The sequence below is a fragment of the Mya arenaria genome, chromosome 5, assembly GCF_026914265.1.
Source record: "Mya arenaria isolate MELC-2E11 chromosome 5, ASM2691426v1".
NCBI lineage: Eukaryota > Metazoa > Mollusca > Bivalvia > Myida > Myidae > Mya > Mya arenaria.
Genome location: NC_069126.1, coordinates 41,444,952 through 41,461,064, shown reverse-complemented (window position 1 = coordinate 41,461,064; position 16,113 = coordinate 41,444,952).

The window sequence follows — 16,113 nt, the reverse complement described above, 5'->3', positions numbered from 1 at the left end:
GGAGATTTATATTCTCCAATTTTATTTAATCTTTTTATCAATGATCTATGTCAATATCTTAAAGATAGTTGTAACCAGGGTGTTTTTATCACGGACAATATTCCTGATATACACTGTTTACTGTACGCAGATGATGTGGCAAATTGTGCTGATACTGCCATAAACTTTCAACGACAATTAAACGCTATTTCCGACTTCTGTAATGAATATGGGATGCAGATTAATCTGAAAAAACCCTGAAATTATTGTATTTAGAAACGGAGGCCCATTACGCCAGTATGAAAATTGGACACTTAATGGTAACATCGTCAGAATTATATCGATGTACAAATATATGGGTTTATTGTTTACTCCAACATTATCTAGGTCTGCAGCTAAATTCAAATTAGCAGCTCAGGCAAGGAAAGCTATTTTCTCAATTAAAAACTATCAGTTGTTATTTGGTACGTTTAATCATAATGAATTTTTAAAACTTTTTGATACAATGGTCTCCCCGATACTGACATTTGGCTCAGAAATTTGGGGATTCAAGGAATGTAATGAGATTGAAAAAGTACAGCTTTTCTTTTGTAAATATTTTCTTGGAGTTAAGAGTTCTGTAAATAATTGTGTGGCTTAGGTGAATGTGGTAGATTACCAATGTTCACTATTTATGTCTCGAAATGTGTAAAATACTGGTGCAAAGTATTACAAATGCCTGAAAATAGATTCCCTAGAAATTCATATATTATGATAAAAAATCTAGATAGTTTAGGTAGGCGTACTTGGGCTTGGATTGCCCAGGATGTGGGAGATATAAATATATTTATGTGTCATTTTAAAATAAGAATTTCTGATTGTTGTAGACAAACATGGCTTGGTGATGTAAATAATTCCTCACGTTGTGATACTTATAAATGCTTTAAGTCTTTATTGAATGTTGAAAGATACCTTAATATCAGTTTACCGTTTTCTGTACGAAAATCATTGGCAAGATTTAGAACATCTAGTCATAAACTTCATATTGAAATTGGTCGATTTGTTTGTATTGATAGAAATGATCGCTTTTGTATTTATTGTTTATTGGATGAATATCATGTATTTTAAGTGTTCAAGATTTAATGACATCCGGGAAAAGTATTTGTTCTCTTGGTATCGTGGAAATACTGACATTTTTCATATCTATAATATGATGGCATCGGAAAATGTTACCCATATTAAATCCATTGCTTTTTACATTCATAAACTCATGTTAGCTATAGATAACACTTAACTTGTTAACCAAGAGACACAACTCTTATTTAGTTACATATCCTTTCGAATACTGCTACCGTACATCGACGCGCTACCGTAGCCGCCTAATGCAGACCAATTTTTCATGGGTGCTGGTTACCGCTACTGTTTTACTGTAGGAATACTGTAGACGACTGAAACGTACCGAAAAAGTAGGTACGTCCAGTTCCACAGCCGCAAAATGCACATTTTCCACAAATATGTGGTACGTTTTTCATTGAAATAAGAAGGATTGTGAATTTTAAAAACAGCATTAATACGCTATGGTACTTTGTTTTAGAAACAGTTACTACACTACGGAATTTCTTTCAAATATAATAACCATGCAAAAATAAGCAACGGTATTTCTTTAAAAATCGTCATTCAACATTATTCGCCTCTGGCATTTGTAAATTTGCTTTAATAAAACCGCATTCTTATGCTTTTCCTCTTGTATCAGAAGTACGCTGTGGTATCACTGTTAAATTTAAGAAATGAACAAAACTGCGCAGTGGTATTACTGTGATATTTGTTTTACGGACTGTGTGTTAACTTCGATAAGGTAGACATTTCATGTTTGAATTAAACTAAATCAGTCACTTAAGTGCACTTTGGTAGCGTTCTTGAATCTAGAAGTATGCAAAACTACGCAGCGGTATTTCCTGTATAAACATAATACGTAATCAACATAACACAACCCATTTCAAAGGCGACGTTGCCTTTGAAGGTCATTTAACGCTAGTTACGCTTCCTTTTAAAACTGTTGACATATATGCTATAGATTTCTTATAAATCCAACCGGACATCTATTACGTGATCGCTTTAAAGTTATCATGGAAACCATAGTGACTGCAAATATATCAACAGAACATCCATTACAAAATAGCTGTCACAGTTGCCATGAAAACCACTGCAATAGACAATAAACCAACCGGACAAATATCACAAGGTCGCATCAAGGTTGGAACCACAGTGACCCCTGTTATGAATGTTGTATGGGAAAGGAGCATTACTTAATACAACATGCACCAATACATATCTGTCTATGAAACAATGATCAAAGGTCACGGTCACCATTGAAGAATCGTTGGTGCTCCGTGTGTTATGGGGTATCTCAGGAATTACCAGGCGTACTTAAGTCGAAAGATAGAAGAAGGGTTGACTCAAACAGTTGTAGAGAACTGAAGGAAAACATCACAAGATGATCATGTTGTATTTGCCGACAAGTTTAAAACATCAGTTCCTCTGGCGTTTGGAAAAAATCTATACTTTCGTGTCACGCATTAAACACCGGAAGGACATATTGGTCAATCGCAAAATCAGTCCACGAAAAGAGATGGCAAAGTTAGGATGCTCAGCAGAGGGGAACACATGGCATGAAATATTGCGGACCGGAAGCTTATGTCCACTGCATGGGAATAATCAAAACATGTGTGCAACCCGATGACATGTTTCAATCCTATAATAAATAGCCGACAGAACAAGGTTTTGGCGGAAGAAGTAAATACAAAAGGAAAGTGGGAAAAACATGCATCAAAGTAATTTTATAATTAAAAAAGAACATGGGTGTTGTAGACAGTGAACATTTACAGTGTACCAACACAAAGTGCTTATTTGTGGACCTAATGTGTGTGGTTTGCCGTGGACATCTCGCTTGTGATTCATCATGTATAAAGCTTCAACCCTCCGGCTACCTATAAGCTGTTTGAGAGAATGGTAATACTTTTTTACAGTATATTACAAACATGCTGTAGAATGTTAAATAGTAACCATAATCAGGTTTAATAACATATTGATCGTTGCATGTACCACCAAAATGAAACATGAACAGCATCTTTTAAAATCAATCAGCTGTTTAGTGTTTTATGTTTCTGTTTTTAGGTTGCAGAACAACTTATCGGCGGGAATAGCACACGTATAAGGAAATCCAAACAAACAAGCGACATATTTTAACTTGACCTCTTTGGCAATGTGCAGTGCAGAGTCAGCTTGCATGAGTATAATTCTAATGTTTATAAAATAAAACTCAAATGAAATGTTATTTTATTTAAGGGAATGTTTTATTTCGTATCGTGGCATTACCTCTAGGAAAGGCCGAATGGAGGTCAAGTCCAACAAGACTATGGCTCCAGAAACACAGAGCAACGGAAAACAACAACTCATGTATCCTAAACATTTTCAATAATATGTTTTTTTTTATAATTGCAGTTTGAAATGACCCTTAAATCGAAACAATGAATGGCCTCTGAAGTTCATGAAAATGCATACATTAAATTATTTCTTCTGTTTAATGGCACATCTTGAATTTCAGAGTCTAGTACAAGAAAGCGCCGTTTAGATCAATCATGTATTAAAATAAATTTTCAATATAGTATTGATGAAATAATCATAACAAATGTTGTTCAGGTGTCAACATTTTGTTCCTGAAGGGACGAATAATGTTTGTTTTAATGTTTTTTTTATAGAATTAAACATTTCATGCTTAAGATGAGGACATATTTTTCGAAATTACACATATACAGTGCAATTGTCGCTAACAACGTGTCTTTATAACAAATATTCATCAATATGTGATTTCTTTTTACAGACCGATGATATTGCATTGCACCAGAAACTCCACTAGACTCTGTTGCCGTTTCGTTAATCGCATGCTGTGATTATACTGGTGTTGTTTCCCGTGACAAATCTTGCGATATTTTTAGCAATAAAATAGTTACAGCCAAATTCTTTGATTTATGTTTTGGTCTATGTTTTTCTATTATATAATTATGTACATGTGTTCTTTGTTGATTGGAGAAAAAGTATTATCATTATTGATTTTCGTCGTGTTTAATTTTATCCCTATGTATTCCTCAAGTTCCTATGATGTATATAATTGATCTATACATTTTATTACCTTGATGTATGAATGAATTGTGAATCCGTATTTGGATTTTAGTCCTATAAGTATACATTTATATAGGAAATGAATGAACATGTGTGTAAAATATCATGATAGAGAATTGTTATTTTAATTCCTTTCTGATTTATTTGATGAAAAACATATTGTTTTGTAATCGCTCTATGCATGTATAAATACTAAAATAAACAAAAATATGTATAATATAATGAATACTACAGGGACAAGCCCATTAGTTGAACAGTAAAAAATAGGCCCTGTTAAGGTGTACACGTCAAGGACCCAAACAACAATGAACTAGAGACACAAACATTGTTACACCACTTCTTAAATCATAACTTTCACTTTTTGTTTTATTACTGAATTTTACATAGAATGACACGTGCCTGGAAAACTGTGATAATGTGATGCGTGCATTAAAATTAAGCACGGCTAAAATAGCGTATTTATACATACATGGTTTAGCCACACATGGCATTCCAGAGAGTGTTTATGTGGATTTTTTCAATTTACTCCGATTCAAGCACACACATGCATAATATGATTGAAATTATAAAAACATTTCGCAACGTTGCCTTACAAACATCTTTTTAAGCATTATACTTTTGAAATATTTTGGAAAACCTTTTTCTACTACTGTAGTACAAAATTGCTGTTTGAGAAATATCAAATAATAGCCGTAGTGTATTTATGAGGAAAACAACAGACATAAATATCGAGTTACTACAAAAGTTAAAACTGCCATAGTGTATCTATGCATGCACACGTGGTATAATTCCAAGATTGATCATAACATTAAACGTCTCCGGCAATTTTGAAATACATATACCTGAAATGTTTGTACTAGAACTACCAGAGTGTATTAATGCATAATATTATCCTTATTATGTACTTAACAAATTGTTCAAAGAAGTAATTCCTATCTACAAAACTCGCCTATAGTAGTTTTATAAACATTAAAAAGTAGCCAATACCGAAGATGAAAAATACCACAACCTACATATCACAGGATTACCATTGCGCTGTTTTGCATGTGTGTTTACCTACTGATGATCGTCTTCAATCAAATTACTACAACACACGTCTACGGTTATTCCTACATTTGTTCAAAATTCATCATATCCGTAGTGTATTAATGAGAGTTTTGTATTTTTCCGAAGTCAACCAGAGCGTAGTTATGCCGAAATGTCATATATATTAATAAGTGAATATTTTAATTGCCGTTACATAATAAAACCAATAAAATGCATTTTATTGTATTAATGTGTCTATCAAAGGGTTTAAGTAAAAGGAAAAATGTACATTTTCACTAGAACATTACCTAATTAGGGATAATGTATATGTCACTAATTCGTGAAATGCAAACTTGATTTATAAGGGTGTTATGTTATATAATTTTATGTACTAAATAACGTTTGTAATTAATTTCTTTAATTGTGTTATAAATGTATACTGTTTCGAAATTGATAAACATTTTACCTAATTGCTAACGCATTTTAATCGGGAGATTTAAGTCTCTGCTTTTAGCAAAACATGTACAAGATTATAAAAATAAGCGGTATTCCCACGCTGTACGATAGCGGTAATCAGAAGCCGAAAATTTGAGTACGGTTTACACTGCTGTGGTAGTTCGCCGGTGTATGATAGAGGTAATGGGGACACCCGAATTTTGGGTCTGCATTAGGCGGCTATGGTAGCGGAAAGGATATATGCATTTTGTTATATTTGATTTGCATTGTAACATGTATTATGGGCTGGAGGCCTTTCATTGAATAAACTTTCGTTCGTTCGTTCATTCTATGTTATAATAATTATTATTATTATTACAATCATTTACCTATTTCTATCTTTATTCATTGTGTTTTAGCACAATTTGCAATATTTCAGTAAATGAATTAAATGAGTCAATATGTTTGAATTATAAATATTGTCACACAACGCGGTTAATCGTTATATATTCTAGCATGGCAAATATTACTTTTATCAACCTATTAGGCTGAGGTTAATATTCATTTAATTTTTAGGCAGTAAAAATGATTATCTTCTCCATCCTTTAATACCATTAGTGTGTCCACATCCCATCAGAACATTGCATCTACATGAAATATATTATATTATAATTTTTATATATGAGATACACAGAATGTAATGAACCATAAGCCGAATTATGTTTTATTAATCACAATACTTTTTGGGCAACATGCTATATAACCATCTGATAACAAGTACAAGTTTCCCAAAGGTTGCAACCATGTCACCCAAAGGTCGGATTTGTTTAAATATTCCGTAGACGATTTACAATCTTTATCTAGAAAGGTCACAGTTGCTCTACTGCTCTACACACGGTAATTTCACATATACCATGTTGAAAGTTGATGGGTGGTCGACATTCTAGTTTCCTTTTACTGTTGCCTGAACTTACAAAATAGTGACCTCCACCTACTAATTGTGGTCCGCGTATTCACAAAATAGTATTAGCACCCACTGGCCGATGCCCTAGTAGACGCACGAGACGTACTTGTCCTGAATTGAACATAATGTGACATCCACTATGACTTTATGCCCTAGTGGGTTCATAAAAGGAACAAAACAGAGCAAATTCAGTTGTTCATATAGTGCCATCCGCATACAAATTGTCATCCTAGTACGCACAAAATATGAACATGATATGCGTGAACTGATTGTTTATTGACCTCCGCCTACTTGGCATCACCCTGTTATGCACATGCTAGCGTTAAATGCAATAAGAATTAATATGAACGAACTGGTCTAAGGCCGGACATACATTGACATCCAGGTACTGGTTGATGGGCAGACACCTGATAGAGACAAATTTGTTTCAAAATGGGTTTATTGTGACGTCCGCCATTCCTCGTCGCACTATTATGCACATAATTGAGTCAAACGGTAACATATATTGACATCTGTCAACTGGTTGTCATCATAGTAAGCACATAATAAGAACCTACCGTACATGAACTAAATTGTATTGACCTCCGGCTACTGGTTGTCGCCCTGATAAACACATGCTAGTGAATGGTTAGTCCTTAAATGAACATAAATTGGCATTGTCATGAACCTACTGGCTGTCGTCAAAGTTAACACATATAACACATATAAGGATATAACAGTCATGAAGTGAACATGTTATGACCTCCACGTACTGGTTTGTTTCCTATTAAACAAATGATATCCATTTGCTATTGGTTTTGGCCCTGGTAGGCTCATGATAGCGACATACTAAGTATGAGCCAAAAACAGAGTGATACCAGCCTATTGACATCGCCTCTTATTTTCTACCTTGTCATACTGGGACATATCGGAACACATGGTGACCTCCGCCAACTGGTTGTAATCATACCAGCTGCATTGTAGGGACAAACTAGACATACTGTAATCATATAGTGATCGCCCCTACTGTTTTTTTTCAATAGAACGCAAATAATAGGGACGGATAATTTCTAGACTATAAGGCAAATTATAGAAACATCATAGACGTGAAATGTTCATTATGACCTGCTTGTGGTTCTTGCACTAATAAGCACCCAAAAGGGCTAAGCGGAACAAGAGTGACCTCCTGCTACTGGTTATCGCTCTTCCCATTGAAGGGATATTTAAGGACATTATTGGTTTGAACTAAACACACAGTGACATTTGCCAACTTGTTATTTCCCTAGGACGAACAAAACAGGGACATATCGGAGCTGAACTTAACATAAAGCATTTCTGTCTATTGGCTGCCACACTTAAAGGCACAAAAGAGTGACATACACGCCCTGAACCGAACTGGACATAGTTACTTTTGCCTACATTTCGTTGCACTAGTAAGCACTAAAAACGATATACGAGCTGCACACATACTTCTGCATAAAACATATCAACATAACTACTTTGGTTTAGTATAGCATGGCACGTACTACTGTTACTGACCACAGATTTTCTGAGACATAAACAATGATTTTAGTCAGAGGTTAAATATTCATGTCATGTCTAGGAAGTTAAAAATCAGATATACCTTTATGTCCAGTTATAAAAAAATGCGTTTACACAACATTAGAACCATGGATTTACAACAACAAAACAATGAAACACAAAAAAGAAAGAAATGCGCTAACATTAAATGTAAAATCTCGTATGCAAAACTATATTATTTTTAAACACAAAACTTACTTTCGGAAAGCAGAAGATTTGACCATCTGGTAATATCATTTCATGTCTTTCAAAGCTTGCAACAATATTACCAAAAGATCAGATTGGTTTATATATATTTTAGACATTATAAAAAATCATATAAACAATCAGTCTCAGCTGAACACAATATGACCTCCATCTACTGGTTGATACCCCAGATGGCATATATCTTAAACCGCACCATACTATTTCACGCCCGAGTAGGAACATAATAGCGACATTTTATCCCTGAATAGAAGACCAGAAGACCTCAGCTAACTAGTTGTCGAAAGTATGGGATCACAAAAGGGACATTTTAGTCTTGAACAAAACATGTACGAGTCTTTACCTTAATAAACAGCGGTCTTCATCATGACCTGGTGCCCTATAAAACATTACCTGGGCCTGAAGAGAGTATATAATGACCTCATACTTCTGATTGTTGCCATAGTTTACTCATTATAGGGAGTTACTAGACGTGAACTGGGCATAAAACTGCATCAAACTACTGGTTATCGCACTAATAGACATATAAGTGTGACGTACTTGACCTAAAGTGAATGTGCAGTGCCCTCTGCATGTCCTAGTGCCCTAGCGGGCATATATAAGGTCATCATTCAGGCTCAAACATAAGCAGGCCATGCTGCTTAATGCACAATTATCTTTATCATTGGAACATACATGGTCTGAGTAAACATAAATTGGCCTGCACGTACCAGTTGTCGCCTTCATGTGCACATCTAGTGAATCAGCCCACTTGTTGTCTCCCTGATAGGCACGAAAAAGACATACCAGGCCTGATTTGATCACATAATTAATGACCGCCGCCTACTGGTTGTCGCCCAAGTAGGCATACAATAAAGGCATATGAGTCCTGAACTGAACAAAGAATGATATCCGCCTACTTGTTACCGCGCTAGAAGACACAGTGTAGGGATATACTAGGCTTGAACTAAACATATTGTTGAAAATCAATATAGTTGGATCACACAGTGTCATCCTCGTTATGCCTGACGCCATAGCATATGCATTAAAGAGACTTACTAGTCCTGTACTGATTGTATAGTGACTGCCGGCATGACCTTGGACCCTAGCTTATACTAAGCCTAATCTGAACATATGGTGAACGCCCCCTTCTGGTTGTCACCCTAGTATACACATATAAGGTAAATACTATACCTAAACTGCATTGTTGGCACACATAAGGGACATAAATAACCTTGGAATAGGCTAAAATATAGTAACCTCCGCCAGCTGATAGTCCACCGAGTAGGCACATGTTATGAACGGCTTGGGCCTGAGCTGAACCTTTGAAAAACACCGCCTGCTTGTTGTCGACCTTGCTCTAAAAGCGCATAACAGGGACCATACTAGACGTGAGTTTAACACATATTAACCTCTACAATCTAAACGTCGATCTTTTAGGTACATACTAGGGACCTGACCTCATGTGAACTAAGCTATGTATTATTTACATTTGGCCTCGAAATTATATATCAATTGAATGGATTACATGAAACTTCAAATTATTTTCTTAGCAGCGTACCAAATAAGACGTTTTTAATTATCTATACAGTCAAACCCAGTTGGCATTACATTTTCATTAACAGATGTAGAGCAACATTAAGGATATACTAAAAAAAATGCTTGTAAATAATTTCAAAAGTATTTTTTCAAAAACAACCTTTGGGTAACATCGTTGCGACCTTTGGGAGACATTGAAAATTTTCACCAGAATGTCATTTCTTCTTCTCGCTAATAGTCAATGCGCGTTTAATAATAATAATATATTATTGCTAACGTTTTTTATGTAACATGTTTTATTATCCCAGTTGTTATTTGATAAGTATATTTGAGTTGTTGTTTTTTAACCAACGTTCTGATAAAGTGGCTACACGCGTTTTTATTCGGACGGAAATTGATTTTTGTCATTTAACTCCTAAACATCACACCTCAATAATTCTTTACTTAGTACTAAAAATAAGGCACCATTTATTGTAACAAACAAATATGAATTACATGGTATTTCAAATTAAATTTCGTTGACGCGTACTCAAAAAGACGTTTGCAAATATCTATACAATCGAAACCCGTTGGCTCGATTTATCAGGGACTGGCAAAAATACTTCGAGCCTCGCGAATATCGTGTCAAGCGGTATATTTGTGTATATTAAGACGTTTAAGAATGACTTGTTAACCTCGTTTGTTGTTTGCTACGTTATATCCTCAAGCGTTATTATAACCGTGTGCATATCGTACAGTTCACAACATTACACATTTGATAATATGAAATAATTTGCCTTTTTCTTCAATTTATTTCAGCAATACAAATATAAACCAATCCATAGAAAATCAATAAACAAGCAAACTTAATACTTATTTAGTAGGAATTCTTATGAAGAAAAGTGTTGTATGTGAACCCAATCTTAACAATTAATATAATGAAACATAGAATAGCATTTTGACCATTCACGTTTTCTTAACATAAACTTATAAACTTGATTAAGGTAGTTTCAGAGGCATCGATTAGTGGAGAGAGAATGTGCACAAAATAAAATATGCGTACTGTCGAAACAGATTTTCATTTTCTACTAGTAGTGTGTCCATATTATAGATATCTGAGATCTTCATGTTTACCAAGAAATTATTGGTCTTGGCCAACTTTACAACTTTACATGGATTTTGATATTTAATGAATAGTTATTAAGTAGGTACGCTAAATAAACTAGCAAAATGTATATATCTAGCATGTGACCAACGTTATAATTAAGTTGTATATATGTACACGTTATTGTTTTCTACCAATGAACTAGAACAACAAGGTAAAGTGTTACCATTTAAAAAGATAATACATCAATATATAAATCAAAACCAGAATTAAAACCAACATTTAGACACTAAAAAGTCTCATTCTATTAAACATACACAGTTAGCGATATGTCAAACACGAAATCCTCGTGCACGTTCTTTTCAATGCGATATTTATGTCAAAGTTGTTCTTATATTCAACAATATTCAAACCATATAATTTCGTCAGGCATGTTATTTACAGAACATAAATTATGATTGTGTAAATGGGGAAGTTAGGGATAAATAAGATTATTCTAGTTAGTTTTTTAAATAGTTTTTTCATTATTAATAGGTACATTTGTGTGTGTATAAAAATGACTTGTTCACCGTCTTTAAATTATATTATGAATAATAGCAATGACATTTTTATGTTTATGATAATAAAACTGAAACTTGACTTTGACATACTTTTGACCTCTGTATTCGTGCCAATTAAAGTGAAAGCATATTTGCTCAAACTGTTAAACCATTTGAATCTGATAATGATTATAATACCAATCAAGCGAATTGAAAAAATTAAAAGTATATATACAGTGCTTAGCAAAGCAAACAAATCAAGGTGTGAAAATTGACATCGAGTAAAACAAACAAAACAAAAGGCTAAATCTTTACTAAAGACCGCAATATGACATCAAGCGTTGAGAAGTATTTAACCTCAAAATATCAAGCTAACCGATCGAATTTTATATGAACATATTGAAATAACAAAAACTTTAAATCTTGTTCGAGCCAACGAGGATATCGAACCTTGCGATACCGAGACACCGAGTTTCGACTGTAATCGAATATTAATTCATTGGCATCAGTGGCCGATCTGCCGACATGAAAACCTATCATTTTGTCACTTCCGATTGCACTTAAGTTTGGGTTGCAATTTTTACACCTTATTTAATATATTGCTTAACGCTATGCCTCTATATTTTTTTTATATTTACCCGCTTCACCACGTCTTCAGTTATAAATTGGTGTTATTATGACCCTCTCTCAATGACTCCGGGTATTCTGCGTTATTTAACATTATGTTTAACAATTAGAGCAAATTTGGCGGAACTCATTGCAAATGAATTCTTAAAAAAAACGCCATTAACATATATTGTTGCCGGGGCTTTTTCGCTATAAAAGATATATAATTCTTAAGTTATGATTCCGATAGTATCCCATCTAGCGACTCATATGCCTTAAAGGGCACGTTTAATTCTTTTTCATTATTCGCAACACCAAAAGGTTTTTAAAATGCTTATACAACTCATCTATAGATAAGCCTTCTGAGCTGGGTATACTTTTCTTTTCTGAGTTTTCAATTTTTCCCAAACTGTTTTGTTGTTTTATTGCCATGTTAGCAATTCTACACCCTCATTCTATGTTATAATAATTATTATTATTATTACAATCATTTACCGTATTTCTATCTTTATTCATTGTGTTTTAGCACAATTTGCAATATTTCAGTAAATAAATTAAATGAGTCAATATGTTTGTATTATAAATATTGTCACACAACGCGGTTAATCGTTACTGTGCGACTGTAGTAAATTTAAGAATGGATTACGTTCTCCCACGCAATGTGTTTACTGCGGATATCCAATTGATCAAGTAATTGAACTCCTGTTTGTAAACAAATGCCTTATAAACATATTGTTATTACCGAATGGTCATAGAATTGTGTGGAAGGAAGTATTTTAAAGTTGCTCAAAAGAGAGAAATATCGATAGTTAATGATAAAATAATCTACCGGTTTATTTCCGTTAATAGTATGGCAAGTAAAGTCGCTTATTTTACTATCCTTACTAGTAATTTTTTTCCGTGGTTGTCTAAACATTTATCTTTACTTATTATGTTAGGAACATTTGTCAACATGTGTTCGAACTGCTCGTTGTCTATATTATTATAAAAACATAATGATACATCATAAATCTGACATTTGTGTTTGTATATAATTACATATTCACCGTCATTAAATTGTATTATGTATAATAGCAATGACATTTTTATGTTTGTGCTAATCAAACTAAAACTTGACTCTGACATACTTTGAACGTCTGTATTCGTGCCAGTTAAAGACCGAAATTAAAGTAAAAGCCTGTTTTCTCAAACTGTTAATCCATTTGAATCTGATAATGATTATAATACCAATCAAGCAAATATAATCGATCAGCGCCTCGGCTTAGCTATGCAAATAAATCAAGGTGTAAAAACTGACATCGAGTAATACAAACAAATCAAAATGTTAAATGTTTACTAGAGACCGCAAAATGACATTGAGCGTTGAGAAATATTTAACCTCAAAATACCAACTAACCGATCGAATTTTATATGAACATATTGAACAAACAAAAGCTTTAAATCTTGTTCGAGCCAACGAGGATATCGAACCTTGCGATACCGAGACACCGAGTTTCGACTGTTATCGAATATTTATTAATTGGCATCAGTGGCCGATCTGCCGACATGAAAACCTATCATATTCATCATTTTGTCACTTCCGATTGCACTTAAGTTTGGGTTGCAATTTTTACACCTTATCTAATATATTGCTTAACGATATGCCTCTATAATTTTTATATTTACTCGCGTCACCACGCGTTCAATTATATATTGGTGTTATTATTACCCTCTCTCAATGACTCCGGGTATTCTGTGTTATTTAACATTATGTTTTACAATTTGAGCAAATTTAGCGGAACTCATTGCAAATGAATTCTTAAAAAAAAAACATTAAAATATTGTTGCCGGGGCTTTTTCGCTATAGAAGATATATAATTCTTATGTTCTGATTCCGATAGTATCCCATCTAGCGACTCATATGCCTTAAAAGGCACATTGAATTCTTTTTCATTATTCGCAGCACCAAAAGGCTTTTAAAATGCTTATATAACTCATCTATTATTAGATAAGCCTTCTGAGCTGGGTATACATTTCTTGCACTGAGTTTTCAATTTTTTCCAAACTGTTTTGTTGTTTTATTGCCATGTTAGCAATTCTACACCCTCATTCTATGTTATTATTATTATTATTATTATTATTATTATTATTATTGTTATTATTATTATTATTATCATTATTATTATTATTATTATTATTATTATTATTATTATTATTATTATTATTATTATTATTATCATTATTATTATTATTATTATTATTATTATTATTATTATTATTATTATTACAATCATTTACCGTATTTCTATCTTTATTCATTGTGTTTTAGCACAATTTGCAATATTTCAGTAAATGAATTAACTGAATCATCGATGCTTGTATTTTAAATATTGTCACACAACGCGGTTAATCGTTACTGTGCGACAGTAGTAAATTTAAGAATGGATTACGTTCTCCCACGCAATGTGTATACTACGGATATCCAATTGATCAAGTAATTGAACTCCTGTTTGTAAACAAATACCTTATAAACATATTGTTATTGCCGAGTGGTCATAGAATTGTGTGGAAGAAAATATTTCAAAGTTGCTCAAAAGAGAGAAGTATCGATAGTTAATGATAAAATAATCTACCGGGTTATTTCCGTTAGTATTATGGCAAGTAAAGTCGCTTATTTTACTATCCTTACTAGTTACTTTTTCCGTGGTTGTCTAAACATTTATCTTTACTTATTATGTTAGGAACATTTGTCAACATGTGTTCAAACTGCTCGTTGTCTATATTATTATGAAAACTTAAGAAGCCAATTTTATCCGCCATGCGGCCGTTTAAATCGCAATTTAATGCAAGTATATAATCAGTGCTATATATTTCGATTTCCTGTTTAGTTTTACCTTTTAGTGATCGTAATATTATCTTAAACCCTATCCTTAAAATAAATGGAGATACATCCACTATAACGATCTTTCCTTTTATTTTTAGTAACACATAAATACTCAATGGGAACATTTCCTATGTCCAAATTTATAGTGTGGTTTAAATGAACTTCGAATTATTTTTTTAGACGCGTACCAAATAAGACGTTTTTAATTATCTATACAGTCGAAGACCGTTGGCATGACATTTTCATTAACAAATGTAGAACAACATTAAGGATATACTCAAAAAATGCTTGTAAATAATTTCAAAAGTATTTTGACAAATACAACCTTTGGGTAACATCGTTGCGACCTTTGGGAGACATTGAAAATTTTCACCAGAAGGTCATTTCTTCTTCTCGCTAATAGTCAATGCGCGTTTAATAATAATAATATATTACTGCTAACGTTTTTTTATGTTACATGTTTTATTACCCCAGTTGTTATTTGATAAGTATATTTGAGTTTGTTTTTTTTAACCAACGTTCTGATTAAGTGGCTACACGCGTTATTATTCGGACGGAAATTGATTTTTGCTTTTTTAATTTCCTAGACATCACACCTCATTAATTCTTTACTTAAGACTGTAAAATAAGGCATCGTTTATTGTAACAAACAAATATGAATTACATGGTACTTGAAGTTAAATATCTTTGACGCGTACCAAATAAGACGTTTTCAATTATCTATACAATCGAAACCCGTTGGCTCAATATATCAGGGACTGGCCATAATACTTCGAGCCTCGCGAACATTGAGCCAAGCGGTTTTGCGTATTGTATGTGTATATTTATACGTTAAAGAAAGACTTGTTAACTTCGTTTGTTGTTTGCTACGTTATCTCCTCAAGAGTAATTATTACCGTGTGCATATCGTACAGTTCACAATATGACAAATTTGATAATATGAAAAAAATTGATTATATTTGAAATTTATTTACTCAATAAAATTATATAAACCCATTCATAGAAAACATAAACAACTAATCTTGAAGCTAAATTAGTAGGAATACGTGCGAATAGCTTGGTTTGAACCGAGTCCTCTCAAGATTGCCCAACATTTGACAGTTGTATTAATTCTTCCATTTGGAGAAAACTTCAGCGCAATAATTTTATCTGAAGACGCCTGATCAAAACACAATCA